Here is a 15,815-nt window from a genome sequence, read left to right on the forward strand (position 1 = left end):
GTCTGTGATTAGCATGTATTTAGCTTATCGTTAGCCTATACTTTGCATGTCTTTAGGCTGTATTTAGCATAGATTTAGCGCATCTTTAGCATGTTTTTAGTTTGTGTTTAGCTTATCTTTAACATTTGCTTAGCCTGTATTTAGCCTGTCTTTAGCTTGTATTTAGCCTGTTTTTGAGATGTGTTGTCTGTCTTTAGCATGTGTTTACTTTGTGTTAGGATGTGTTTTAGCCTGTCTTTAGCCTACCTATAGTTTGTGTTCAGCATGAGTTTAGCTTGTCTTTTACATGTGTTAACCCTGTCCTAAACATGTGTTTATGCTGTATTTAGCATGTCTTTAGCATGTGTTTTGTGTGTCATTAGTGTGTGCATAGCCTGTCCTTAGCATGTGTTTAGCTTGTCTTTAGCTGGGGTTTAACCTGTTTTTAGCCCACCTTTAACTTGTCTTTAACCTGTGTATAGCATGCTTGTGATATAATGTTTTTATGGTGATCTGTTTAACATGTTTTACCCTGTGTTTTGCTTGTCTTTAGTATGTGTTTAGCCTATTTTTAACATCGGTTTAGCTTCTCTTTAGCATTCCTTTAGCATGCATCTAGCTTGTGTTTTTAAAATGTTGTTACACTCAGAACTGGTTGTAGCAATTTCAATGGAACCAATGTTAATTTGTGAAGCTAAATTGTTGAATTTGATCCGATTTCACACACAGGTCATTTTTGAAATTGAATAATGAAGCTACGATATGAGCAGGATGCAGCGACTCTCCCTCAGGTGACAGGGCTGATTTATAAAACACAAGATGCCTTTCAGAGGACGCTCAGGAGAAATGTCACACCTGAAAATGTTAGCCAAAATAAAAAAACAGACAAGAGGAAGCGTATGTCATGTGTTTTCCTCTGGGATGTGTGGCCCTTGGCAGCTCAGCTGACATTTACAGGAGTTTCGATGACAGCAGGTCGCAGCTCATCTCAGAATCTGTCGGCGAGGATCTGCAGGACGATGATGTGCAGGATGATGACGGTATCCAGGACGTGGAGTTTCCTCTGCAGCCGAATCTACCGGCCTGGTTACTGTGATTACGAGGCTCCATTTTCTCTCTTTGATTACAGACGCTTTGATAAACAGGTAGGCGACACCTGAAGCGGAAAATTTCCCTTGTCAGTTTGATTCTCTCATCTCTGTCTGCTCACACACACTCACACACTTGTCATCTCGGCCTAATAATGCCTTAACTGTGGCCCTGATAGAAAGCATTGTGCCGTGACCGCACCATAATAACCTCATCCACCTTCATCGGCCACCACCGACCAGCTGGTGGAGGGAAACTCACTGGAAGGTTCTTTTTTTTTTTTTTTTTTAATCAAGAAAATTCAGTTTCACAACCTCACAGAAATCTGTCTTTTTATTTAGAAGTACTAAAACCCACAAATACATTTTGTTGTTTTGTCTGTGAAAACCACACTAACGATTACAGTAAATGTTTACTATAGTCACTTCATCAAACATTTCAGGCGTTCCTCTTCTGTCATGCTGCTGAAACTTACTAAAAAAATCACTTCCAACCAACTAAACGTGTTGTTCTATGTTTATCATGTGTTTAGCTTAATAGTTAACATGTATTTCGTCCACCTTCAACATGTTCGCCTGTCTATAGGTTGTGTTTAGTATACCTTTAGCATCTTTAGCATGCGTAGCTTGTGCTTAACCTGTCTTTAGCGTGTGATTAGCTTGTGTTAGCATGTGTTTAACACGTGTTTAGACTATCTTTAACATATGTCTAGCATGCCCTTAGCCTGTCTTTACCATGTGTTTAACATGTTTTTGCCTAGTCTTTAGCCATGCGTGTATAGCATGTGCTTAGCCTTTGTTTTAGCATGCATTTAGCATCTGTTTAGCCTGTGTTTTGAATGTTTCGAGCATGTCTTTAGCTGATCTTTAGCTTGTGTTTACCCTTTCTTTAGCATTTGTTTAGCTTTTGTTTAGCCTTTCTTTAGCATGTGTTTAGCAAGTGTTTATGATTTATTAAGCATGTTTTAGCGTCTGTCTAACATATATTTAGCCCATCTTTAGCACATGTTTAGCCTTTCACAGCATGTGTAGCCTGTGTTTAACCTGTCTTTAGCTTGTGTTTGGCCCCTTTATAGCATCTGTTTAGTACAAGTTTAGCCTGTTTTTTAGCATATATTTAGCTTGTGTTTTACCTGTCTTTAACATGTGTTTAGCCTAGCATGTTTAGCATCTGTCTGCCTGTGTTTTGCATGTTTCCAGCATGTGTTTTGCCAATCTTTAGTTTGTGTTTATCCTGTCTTTAGCATTTGTTTAGCTTGTGCTTCACAAGTGTTTATGATTTATTTCACATGCATTTTAGCATCTGTCTCACATATATTTGGGCCGTCTTTAGCATGTGTTTAGCCTGCCTTTCACAGGTGCTTAGCATGTGTAGCCTGTGTTTAGCTTGTGTTTGGCCCCTGTATAGCATCTGTTGCGAACAAGTTTAGCCTGTTTTTTTTTTTAAGCACACATTTAGCTCGTGTTTTACCTGTCTTTAGCATGTGGTTAACTTATGATTTGCCCGTCTTTAGCTAGTGTTCATCCTGCATTTAGCATGTGGTTTTAAAATGTACTGTAGGAGAAAAAATTTCCATTGCGATAACTCAAATGATTGCAACAAGGAATCCGAATTAATAATTTACTAAAAACTTTATTAAATGCTTTAAAAATTCCATCCATATTTTCCAACATTTATCAAATATGTTTGTCTTGAATCACTGAGCAACCAACTTTATTTTAAACATGCAACACCTAAAGAAACCAGCAAGTTATGGTGGTGTCCTGCAAAAATGCTTTTCTTTGAATGTGTTTAGATGCAAAGAAAATGTGTTGTGTAAAGTTATGTTACTAGAAATAACACGTGTGCAGTCACAGAAAGAGTCCAGAAGGTTAAAAAGCTGCTTACATGTGAACATAACGACAACAATAATCCAAAGGCATAATAACACCAGTTAATTTTTAATGCGCTTTTAATGAATTTTGCTGATAAAACTTTAACTTTTAGATGCAGAAAACATGAAGAAGTAGAAAACGCTGCTCAGGCTATGCGACATTTAAATGTGTTTTTGCGCTTTTGTTCAGGATGTAATATTTTTCGATCTTAATAAATAATTGAAGCTGCAGTGAGTGTATCGTGTCAGCTGTCAGCACAGACTTTGTATTGTGATTCAGTCTGTGTTTAAATTTGAACTCACAAGGTCGGACAGTAATTGACCTGCCAGGGATTCAGTGGGTTTGATTTAAGGCAGCACATATTCCTCTGCTGGATACACAGGAGCGGGTAAATAATGCTGCTGCTGCTGAAGGAATGAAAACCCAATGATAGAAACACAGAAAATATATCAACTATATAAACAACAGCAACTAAAATCCACTCTTGACCTTGGAACATTTGGAGAAAAACAAAAATTCACAAATAGCATATTTTTCTTCAGTTTAACTTCATCTTTTGGCATAATACAAAGTAATTACAGCTGGAATTATGAAAATTAATATTTTTTTTAATATTAAATGCTGTAAATTAATTCTATTCTTAATTGGAAAATGGTTTGTACATCCTAAACAGAACAGCCTCTATCACTTTTCTGTTTAAAACATTTTCACAACTGCAGTGTAAAAACAAACAAAAAATCTGATAGCAATCAAAAGAACTGATAACGTAAAATCTGTGAAACGGTGCCAAATATCTGTAAAATGTTAATAGTTTTAGCAGATTTAAAATACAAGAAACAGAAATCTGAATTTAATTCATTTTACCGAAATTTGGGGGGGGGTTAAGTTATGAAAGATTTCATTTAAAATGTGTAAATTGTTATTATTTTACTGATTTTTCCTGATTTGTTAAATTACAAATAATATAGCGTAAAATCACATTAAGACAAAAAATGTTATTTAGATGTTAAAAAAAACAGACCAGTGCAGCCAGTTGGTGCTAGAAATCCCACCGTTAGTGAAATAAAGATGATCTGAGGTCAGTGAATGTGTCTCAGTGATTGTAGTATAAACACTCCTGTATCTGGAAGGTCCAGTCACTGGTGGATCAGTACTCCTGGATAGAACTACACCATGAAGACTAAAGAACACTCCAAGAAACTCTGAGAAAAAGTTGAAAAAAAGCATTAGGACGATACAAGAAAATTTTCAAGTTACTCTATATTTATTGGAGTCCAGTTCAATCCATCGCTAAGAAATTGAAGGAATATGGAACATGAGTAAATCTGACTCGAGCAGGACGTCCTCAAAAACTAAGAGACCGAGCAAGAAAGAGACTAGTGAGGGAGGCCACCAAGACACCTATGACTCCTCTGACGGAGCTACTAGAAAGAGACTAGTGAAGGAGGCCACCAAGACACCTATGACTCCTCTGAAGGAGTTCCAAGCTTCAGCAGCTGAGATGGGAGAGACTGTTCATACAACTGTTTCTGTTCTTCTCCAGTCAAAGCTTTATGGGAGACAAAGAGAAAGAGACTGTTTAAAAAAACTCAAATTAAATCTGGACTAGAGTTCACCAGAAGACATGTGGAGACTCTGAAGTCAACTGGAAGAATTTTCTTTGGTCTGAGGAGACCAAAATGGAGCTTTTTGTCAACCAGACTAGATGCTATGTCTGGAGGAAGTCCTCACAAACACACCATCGCCACCATGAAGCATGGTGGCAGCATCATGATGTGAAGCATGGTGGTGGCAGCATCATGATGTGAAGCATGGTGGTGGCAGCATCATGATGTGAAGCACGATGGTGGCAGCATCATGATGTGAGGATGTTTCTCAGCAGCAGGTTCTGAAGACTTGTAAAGGTAGAGGGTAAAATGAATGCAGCAAAGTCTAGAGAAATCCTGGAGGACAACCTGATGCAGTCTGAAGAGAACTGAGACTTGGAGAAGATTTGTTTTCCATCAAGACAATGAGTCGAAGCGAACAGCCAAAGTTCCACAGAAATAGTTTAAAGACAACAAGGTGAAAGTTCTGGAGGACGAGTCCAGATCTCAATCCAACTGAGAGTTTGGGTCTTAATACTTCATATAGGGTTAGGGTTACACATTTGCTATTTAACTGAATCAGAACAGTAAATGTGCAAAAATAAACGTAGAAAAAGTTTGTTTTGACAAAGGCAATAAACAATTTTACACAATCAAAATAATTTCCCAACTCTATTCACAGAAATGCTTCTAAAAGTAAATATTAAGATAATTATTATTCGCTAATTTCTAGATTGTGTCTGATTCTGCAGAAACCATCGGCCTCTACTGATGCTGCAGCAGTAAACTATGAAACTGTGTTGGACTTTAAAGTGAGCTGGATCAGAGATCTGTCTCCTCTGGGAGTCGACTGTCTGATCCTGTCAGCTTTGTTTGGAGTCTCTCTGCAGAGATTTAGTCCAATCAGACCAAACTCCAGCTGCTGAGGGTCAAATTGGTCGTACTGGGAACAACACAAATCCCAGTCTGAGATCAGCACAACTCTTTTTGAATAAAAACACACCAACGGTGCTGTTTTTGCTGCTGTAACTGTCCTACAGAACAGTTTACACAACAACAAAAGTTGCCTCCACCTCAATTAGAAGCCTCTCTATACAACACAACAGTGAAGACATACTGATGAAACATCCTAGCTGTGATTTTTTTTAACAATTTGCTGTTATTTTCAGATTTTACCTGTTGTCTGACTACAAAAATCACAGAAAATAAGTATTAATTTACATGTTAAACCTAAAAAAGGCCAAAACTGTGCACAATGTTCACATCGAATATCTGTATTTTAAAAAGTAGTTTTTCTTTTACAATGTTTGACTGTAAAATTACATTTGTTACTGTATTTAATATAGAAAAAATGAGCAAAAAAAACCAAAAAGAAATATACATATAAAACAAATAAAATATGTATATATATGTATGTATGTGTATATATATATATATATATATATATATATATATATATATATATATATATATATATATATATATATATATATATATATGTATATATATATATATATATATATATATATATATATATATATATAAGATTTAAAAAAAATAAAACTGATGTATTTCTGCAACGGTGAGTTTTACAGGGTTAAATCAGCAAAAAAGCATTATTTGACAAATATTTGCTATTATTTGAAAGAAAAAGGTTATTTTTCAGATTTTACGGATGTTTTCTGCATAGTGTCCACAAGGTCTTACACAAATTCCATTTTTTTCTTTTTTTTTTCAACATTACAGTTTTCTATTTTCATTCTGATTTTCTTGCTGACCGATTTACCTATTTATTTATTTTTTACAGTGCAGCGTCCACGCACACATTGTCCAAAACATTTTGTTACAACTGAACTCAGATTTAAGCAGAAATCAGCATTTGTGCTGCAGACTTCAGAGATGAAACTCTTGGCTGTCATCTGATGCTAAATAGAGCAGATGCCAAACACACACCTGTGCTGGAACACACACCTGTAATTCATGCTAACCCTGCTGCACGCAAACACAGCCACAGAGCAGCACACACACTTTTCTCACACACACACGCGTGCAAACTTTCTGTTGACAAGCAGACGAGGCCGGAGCAGACGGTGGAGGCTGGCAGTCCATCCTGAGGCCATGTGGAGCCCACAGGTGGTCGGACCAAAGCCACCTTCATGTCTGGACGTGTGAAAACCTCTAAATGTGTCACACAAACAACATGTCGCACAATAAACCACCAGCAGAGAATCGACACGCACGATAAACTTCAACCTGAAGGATCACACCGCTTTAAAGCAGCTCCATCTTTGAATTAAATCAATTAAGTCACTAGACATTTTTCCATGTGGGTAAATGGCTGCAACAAATCTGGATGAATCTGCTGCTGAAAATAGTCCCAAACATGTGCTCTGCTTCTGAAATTCAGCGAAAAAATACAGCAAAAAGCTGTTTTAGGGGGATTTTTAAAGCTATTTGTGAAGAGTCTTTAAAGATTTACATATTTAGGAGGTAGCAGTGCTCTTGTAAATAGATGGAAATATTAATTTTGATGTTTTACGGGAATGTTGACAGGAACAAAAACGTCCTTGAATGTGGCTTCTCTAAACAGTAAAAAAATGGTGAAAATAACAACAAATATCTATAAAATAATGACATTTTTGCAAATTTAAATACAGTAAAACTGTGGAATTTGCATGCACATTTGTTAAAGAATTAATATTTATAGAATGTGGACATTACTTACAGTTTTCACTTTTTTATTTTTGTGTTTTTTTTTATAGTCAAGATGCAAAATAGTACGATTTCTGTGATTTTACTAGACATTATCTGGAATTGAACAAGACAAGAAAAGCATAAAACACTTGAAAACATATTTACCTGTTTTATCAATTCATGACCACAAATATCTCTACCCTATTTAAATACATTTTTATAATTAAATATTGCAATTTTATGGTCACATAATGCTTTTTCTGGGATTTTAGTAGCCATCACCTTTAATGTAATGAAATGTGAAATTTTGTAAAAATATCAGTAAATAGTTATTTTTTTTTAATTTATTTACAGTGTAATGGAATTTTATTTCACTAAAATTCGTCGGATCAACTTGATTAAATGAAGTTGGACTCAAACGCTGGAAATAAGTTTAATGAACCCTAATAAATGATGTTGACTCAACTCAAACACATTAAGTTGGACCAACAGTTCCACATTACTGGTACTGTATTATTATTGCAGTTATTATTATTATTATTATTATTATTATTATTATTATTATTATATTCTTTCTTTTTATTGCAACAGACCAAAATATTTTGAAGTTAATTTAAAATGTTTGTCACCTTTTGAAAGGTCACAAACAGTCAAAGTAGTTTTTCCACTACGTTTCTGGAGGCTCGTCTGGAAACACAAACCTTCTCTTCCTACTACAATTAATTAAAGGACCTCCAGAACCTTAAACCTTTAAGTTTCAAGCCACTATCCACAAAATGTCATCACTAAGGGGCAACATTTTCATTGAATTTCTTCACATCACAGAACATTAATTTGCTATTTTAGACGCTCTGGTTATTTCTGCTCTTCCAGCTAGTGATACAAATCCAGCTTTTTTCTGTGAATTGGAGGCTGTCTGTGTGTTTGCATGTGCAGGTGTTGGTCCTCCATCATCAGGACTAAACTCGGTGGCTTCCCTCCACACTTTCCGGACTCCATCTGGACCCTCCAGCTCTCCAAACAACAATCCATTTATCCTGACGACGAGCAGCACCCCTGGGCGTCCCGGCACCGAGCCACGCCGGAGCAGCGACATATGGCTGGAAAATGCCAAGGAGGAGTCCTGTAGAGGAAGAGTCTCCCACGGTGAGCATCACTCTGCATTATTCTGCATTTAGGCTGCAGCAAACATCCGTCAGCTGAACTCAGGAGGCAGGAAAGCGATCCAAGATGCTCAAACTGCAGCTGAATTAACTTATCTAACTGAACTTTACAGTAGTCAAGAGGTTTGATGTCTTTGTTCAGAGTTGATTCACATTTCTGACTTCATATCGTTCTGCTTTTCCTCTGGTTTATGGTAGAGTTGTGCTGTCGGAGTCGGAGCCTTAGGCTGGTTTTGGACTGTTTTTTAGATTAGTTTTAGACTAGATTTAGACTAATTTTATACTAGTTTTGAACTTGTTTTTAAAAAAAAACAAAAAACAAAAAACTAATCAGTTCCTTATTCTCTTAAATTGCAGAGGATAACTAGCAAACCCAACTTAAAACAGACCAGAACTGTATAAATACAGATTTTTGATGAGAACATTATGTACAGGATTCATGTCTAATATTCTGGGCAGCTATAAATAGCAGCACAGTGACCCGCTTCTGAGCTAAAGCAGAACCACACTGAGCTCCTCCTGGTGATGGACAGGTGTTGATCCAGACAAACCCAACAGGTGTTTTAATGAAGAGCCTCCACAGGATCATTCTGTTCCTCTATGAAGGACCTCAATGGCAGCCAGGTGGTCGCAGTCACACTCCACTACCTGGACGTCACCTGGACCAGATGCTTCCTGCTACAATCATCTCTTTTATTAGCGTCCCCACGAGGTCCGGATCAGACGGTGTTTCATTAACAAACAGCGAGCTGCCTTCACTCTGTGCAGGTTTAACCCTTGAAACAATTCAAGGACAGACACCGGAGATAATGGTGCATTCAGGTCGCCCCGTCTGCCTCGTAAATTCAAAGTGTCTCACCTGGAACACGCTCTCACACAAATCAGTGCTAGAAACACTATAAAATTAACATTTTAAACAGCTTTTAACTAGAGTTTTTTAAATGCATTGCTGTTATTTTACTGATTTTTTGGGTTTTGTTATATTAAAGATAATATCAATTAAATCACAGAAATGTTTAAAAATGTATTTATTTTTTACAAATGTTTATTTGTTCTTTAACAATGTTTGACTACTAAATTCAAATCATTTTTTTTAAATTTTGCTGTTATTTTAAATTAAAATGATCTGTATTAAGAATTGAAATAGGAAAAATTATTTTTTGACTATTACTTTAAAGACTTTCCCTGTTATATTAAATTACACATAGCTGGAAAATCACACTATTTATTCTTTACAGTATTTAAAGGAGCAATAAATATATATTTTATGGATATTTACCTTTATTTTAAACTACATTATTTACCTTTTTTTAATGCTTTATATACATAATTTTCAACTCTTGTTTTACAGATTTCCCCTTTTAAATTACAGATATAGATTAAAAATCACAGAGAAAAAGTCTTAATCAAATCAAAAATCTGTATTTGTACAAGTAGTAATTTGTTGGTTTACAATCTGTAACTGTAAAATTACACTGTTGCATATTTAAAACAAATAAAAATTTAATTATTTACAGACATTTGCTGCTCTTATATAGTTTTTACCTTTCAGATTTTCTTTTTTCGTTTCTCTTTAACATAATTGTCCTCTTTTACAGTGGATTTGTGTGGATATTTCTTCTTTGGTATTTATTCTTGCAGTGAAGCCACTCATGAATGGCTGAATAAGTCCTCCTGGCCTGAATCTGACACATTCACAGGCTCAGAATAATAATAGTGTCCGGGGGAAACAGCAGCAGGAGGTGGAGGTTTGATTCACCAGGCAGCTCAGCAGGATTCTGGCAACCAGGATGGAGGTCTCCCCCTGCTGAGACCCTCCATCCATCCAGCCTCCAGGACATGACGTGGATCCTCCAGAACATCCACAGAGACCTCCAGTCCAAAATCAGCCAAAAGCCAGTTTAATACTAATCTCAAACAAGTCCAAAACCAGTATAAAACTAGGTGCATAACCAGTTCAAAACCAAGCTCAAAACCAGTCTAATACTCATCTAAAACTAAGCTAAATCTCATCCAAAAACAGTCTAAAACTAGTTTAAAACCAAAGCTAGTCAAAACCCAAGTGCAAAACCAGTCCATAACTAATCTACAATGAATCCAAAACCAGTTTAAAATTTGCCAAAAACCTGTTAAAAAACAGTCTCGAAAAAGTCCAAAGTTAAATTCAAAGCCAGTATAAAACTAGGCATACAACCAGTTCAAAACCAAGCTCAAAACCAGCCTAAAACCAGTCCATATCTAGTCTACAACTAATCCAAAACCATTTTCAAATTAGCCAAGAAACGGTTTGAAACCAAATCCAAAACAATGTCCATAAGTAGTCCAAAACCAAGTCCAAAACGAGTCTAAAACTAGTCCAAAAGCATTCCAATACCAGGTCCACTACCAGTCCAAAACCATCCTAAGACTAGCTGACATTCAGTATAAAACCAGTTTTAAACTAGTCCAAATCCAGTTTAAAATTAATCCAAATCCCTAAAAATGACTTTAATTTTCCTGAACTGCAGTTTGTTTCCAGTGGCTCCAAATCCAAAGGGATTTTAAATTCAACCAACTACTGCAGCACCGGGTTGCCTTTTTGTTGAGATCTCTTCGGTTTACATCAGTCAGCACACATTCTGCCTGGTGGTTTGTAATCCTGCAGCTCAGAGTAAATAAAAGCGAAAGCCAATAAGCAGCGAGTGAAAAACGGCCTGTTGCTGCTTCGCCTGACGATCAGAGTGGGGCTGGATTTAATTCACAGAGAGGAGGATGAGGAAGAGGTGTGTCCGTACGATATTCAGAGTACATATTAAGTGTGTGGAGACCAAGTGGAGGTCAGTGCTCTGTCGGACATCTCAGCCCTAATTCAATTAATTCTGCCCTGGTGGCTCTGGAAGGTCTAATCTAAACAAAGTGAAATGGGAGGTTTGAGGACACGGAAACCTGAAGGACGCCTCACATGACTGTCAGCTCCACAACAACCACATGACTGCTGTTCTAATTTACCGTCTGCACAGAGGGAAGGTGACAGACGGCGAAGGTTGACGAGCTCCAAGGTCGCTGGAGCGTCAGGATCCGACAGAAATGCCGTTCAATCAAACCACACGTGATCCCGGTTTAAGCAAATGTTCCCTCATGTCCCTCAGTCTTTTTAGTTTGTCTGGGTTTTTGGAAAGAATTTTTTATTTTTGTGTCAAGAAAACAGCCAGCTTTATCATATTCAGACCTGCATACAGACACACGGCATCATGCAAACACCTTTCTACATGTAAAAACTCAGGTTTTGGATTATTTTTAGACTGGTTTAACCCTTTGATGCGCAACATGGGTCAAAAGTGAACCAAATCCAGTGGAAAATGGGTATCTCCTGACCCACACTGCACATCAAAGGGTTAAAACTAGTTTGGTTTTTCAATTTTGACCTGTCTGGTTTTAGTCTGGTTTTGGACTAGTTTACGATTAGCCTTAGACTGGTCTTATACTTGGGGTTGGAACGGTATTTTAGACTGGTTTTGAACAGGTTTTGGCCTGGTTTATGACTAGGTTTAGAACTGGTGGTGAACTTAGTATTGGACTAGGTTTGATTTGTTTATGACTAATTTTGTGTGATTTTCAGATTGTTTTTTGATGTGGTCTTAGACAGGTTTAGGACCTGTTTTGGACTGGTTGTGGATTTCTTTTTTGGACTTGTTTAAACTAGTTTCGTTTTCAGTTTTGAACTTGTTTTAGTCAGGTTTTGGGCTGGTTTAGGACTAGCCTTAGACTAGTTTTGAACTTGGCTTTGGCCTGGTTTATGACTAGGTTTTGGGCTAGTTCTGACTGGTTTGGGACAGGTTTTGGACAGCTCTTGGGCTGTTTTAGACTGTTTTTTCTGACAGATTTGTAACTAGCTTTAGTCTTGTTTTTGATCAGTTTTTCACAATTGTTGGGGGTGTTTTGAGCCAGGCTTAGAACTACCCTTAGACTACTTTTTGATCTTGGTAAAGGACTAGATTAAGACTGGTTTCAGACTGGTTTTGGACTGTTATTAGCTTAATTTTGGACTACTGTTATACTGTTTGTCAATGGGGTTTTAAGCATGTTTTAGGACTGGTTTGGACTAGTCTGGTTTTAGATTCGTTTTGAAGTAGTTTTATTATGTTTTAAACTGGTTTGGATGTGTTTTTAAAACAGGTTATCAACTGGTACTGGAGTATATACTGTATCTTCTGTGGTTTTAATCTGTCTCTTTCTGACTCCATGATGTTGAGGATCAGGGCTCTGGTTTTAGATCTGGCTTAGACTGGTTTTGTACTGGACTTAATATGTTTCTCTTTCTCTCTCTTACTTTTAGGCAAATATGTTACAAAAACAGATGTATTTCTGTGCCCTCTTAAATCTCAGCTTGATTTTCTCTTTCATTTCATGAACCACATCGAGTGCAGAAAAAGCACAATAATAAGCGCAACGCTGTACGATGACGGGACTTTGAGCACGTTGAGATAATTTCTGTGGTTTATTTCTTTAACACTGCAGCACTCTGAGCGTCCCTCCAACACATCCACATATTCCATCTCTGTCAGGGTTTGAAGAAGTCAATCTCTCCCCGGCTGGCTCAGTAATCGATAGGCAGCCTGATATTACTGTGGTCCGCCGCTGAGTTATTCCTCCGAGCCGAAGCCTGATGGAGGAGGGAGGATGAATCTGAGCACTGGAGCGTTGGCTCTGGATTGGATCTGAGCAGAGATGGACTCAGATATCATCAGAGATACATGTGCAGGAGAATGTGAGAGTGAATCTGTGTCGGAGTCTGAGGCAGCGGTTTGGATTGCTATCTATCATCAGGAAGCTTCTGATCTTCTCCCATTCATTCTGCTGCACGACAACACAAACCTCCTGAGTCGTAGAGAACAAAGAGTCCAACAACAGACAGTCTGATCCTCACAGAGCTCTGATATGAACATCATGGAGTTAGTATGGGATAATGTGAAGAGACAGATACAGAAACTGATTAAATCTAGTTCAAAATCAGACTAAAGCAGGGCCAGAACCAGAGCTTTGATATGATAATGATGAAATCAATCTGGGAATAATTTGAAGAGACAGACTGAATCCACAGAAGGATGCAAGAAGGGGGCAAGTTGATAACTGAAATTCTAAACCAGTCTGACATCAATCAATCCATCAGTATTAAACCAGTCCAAATCCAAGTTAAAAAATATTCTAAACCCAGTTTGTCCAAAACCATCTAACACCGATCAGTCACAAGTAAAAAAACAGCCTTAAACCAGTACAAAATCATGTATAACCAGTCTAAATCCAATCCAGTCTTTTCTAAAACCAAGTTCACAACCAGTATAAGCTGTCCAAACCTTGTCTAAAATCAGGGCTAAAATCAGTCTCATATAAAGTTCAAAACTGCTCTAAATGTAGTCCAAAACCAAGTCTAAAATAAGTGTTATTCAGTCTCTTCAAAACAAGTTCAAAACCAGTCTAAAGCCAGTCCAATACCAGTATAACAAGGCCCAAAATCAGTATAAAACTATTCCAAAACAGAGCTCAAAACTAGTCTAAAACCAAGCTCAAATCCAAATACAAAGCTAGTCCTAAACCAGCCAAAACTTAGTCTAAAATCAAGTTCAAAACCAGTGTAAAACCATGTCCAAAACCATCTAAAACCGATCCAATGCAAGTCCAACACCAGTCTTAAACCAGCACAAAATCATGTACAACCAGTCTAAATACAGTCTTGTCAAAAAACAAGTCCAGAGCCAGTATAAACTGTCCAAACCCTGTCAAAAATCAGGGCTAAAATCAGTCTCATAAAAGGTTCAAAACTGCTCTAAACCAAGTGTTATTCAGTCTCTTCAAAACAAGTTCAAAACCAGTCTAAAGCCAGTCCAATACCAGTATAACCAGGCCCAAAACCAGTATAAAACTATTCCAAAACAGAGCCCAACACCAGTCTAAAACCAAGCTCAAATCCAAATAGAAAACAAGTCCTAAACCAGCCTAAAAGTAGTCCAAAATCAAGTTCGATACCAGTATAAAACCATGTTCAAACCAGCCGTTAACCAGTGCAAAATCACATACAACCAGGTTAAATCCAGTTTTGTCTAAAATCAAGTTCACTACCAGTATAAAACATCCAAACCCTGTCTAAAATCAGGCCTAAAAACGGTCTCACATAAGGTTCAAAACTGCTAAATGTAAATGCAGTCCAAACCAAGTATTATTCAGTCTCTTCAAAGCAAAGTCCAACAGCAGTCTCAAACTAGTCCCATAGCAGTATAAAACTATTCCAAAACAGAGCCCATTACCTGTCTAAATCCAAGTTCAAACCCAAGTACAAAACTAGCCCTAAACCAGTCTAAAACCAATCCAAAACCAGTCAAATGTCAAAATCAATAAAATACTTGATTCTTGCCATGAATAACACCTTGATTTGTGACTCTCTCAGTTCCAATGAGGTCCATCAGATCTGAAAACTCTTCTGTGTGCTGCTTCTAGAGTTCAGGTGTGACTGCAGGCAAGAAACTTTTCTAATCTGTGTTTTTTCCTCCTCACACCTCCATCCCTCCATCTCCGTCCTCCATGCTGTCGGGGCGTATAGATAATCCGTCCTTCTGTCTACTCTGGACGTTCAGACTCTGGTGGAGGCTTTAGATCCTGAATCACTGCAACTTTTTGTCAGACACAAACCGATCTTGTTCTCCTGTTGAGGAAGCAGCTGGCAGTAGATAAACCAGAGAGTCCAGATTAAGCTCAGGATTAGCTATTGATCCTTCATGCAAACACTCGCATCTTTTCTCTCTCGTGTCACACTTTCTTTTTCCTGCTTTGAGCTCATGTTTCGCCGCCTTTTCACAGCGACCCGTTGAAAGCAGAACCGGCAGGTGAGAAGCGAGGACTGATTGCGTTTCCCATCAGCAAATGAAGCTGTCCAATCAGCAGCAGCGATCTGGCTATCTGAAGGCTGATAAGGACAGAAGGCAGTAATTGAAATTGACCAATCGGCCGTCAGCTCAGACAGAGCCATTATGGAGCTGAGATTTGGCTGCTTTTTGCTGTTCGTCGACATGGAGGGAGATGGACACCTGCAGCAACCTGCAATAGGCTGAAAAAAGCCTGAATCCTTTTATTTCCAGTCGAGGGTTCCGCTTCATGTCTCCTCTGAGGTTCTAGTTTTAAATTCATGTACATCAAGTGCACTTTGACACATACATACGGCACCATTTTACTATTTTCTACATTCAATTCACACTTCCATCCATCCATCCATCCATCTATCCATCCATTCATCTACAAATTTCAGTTTCTATTAATTACTTCCACTTTTCATGTGTCATTCAAACACGGTATAAAACCAACTTCAAAACTACTCCATAACCAAGTCCAAAACCCAGCCAAAATCAGTCTGAAACCATTTGAAAACCAATTTCAAAACCAGTGTAAAACTAGCCAAAGAC

Source organism: Amphiprion ocellaris, chromosome 19 (genome assembly GCF_022539595.1).
Source record: "Amphiprion ocellaris isolate individual 3 ecotype Okinawa chromosome 19, ASM2253959v1, whole genome shotgun sequence".
NCBI classification, from domain to species: Eukaryota; Metazoa; Chordata; class Actinopteri; family Pomacentridae; genus Amphiprion; species Amphiprion ocellaris.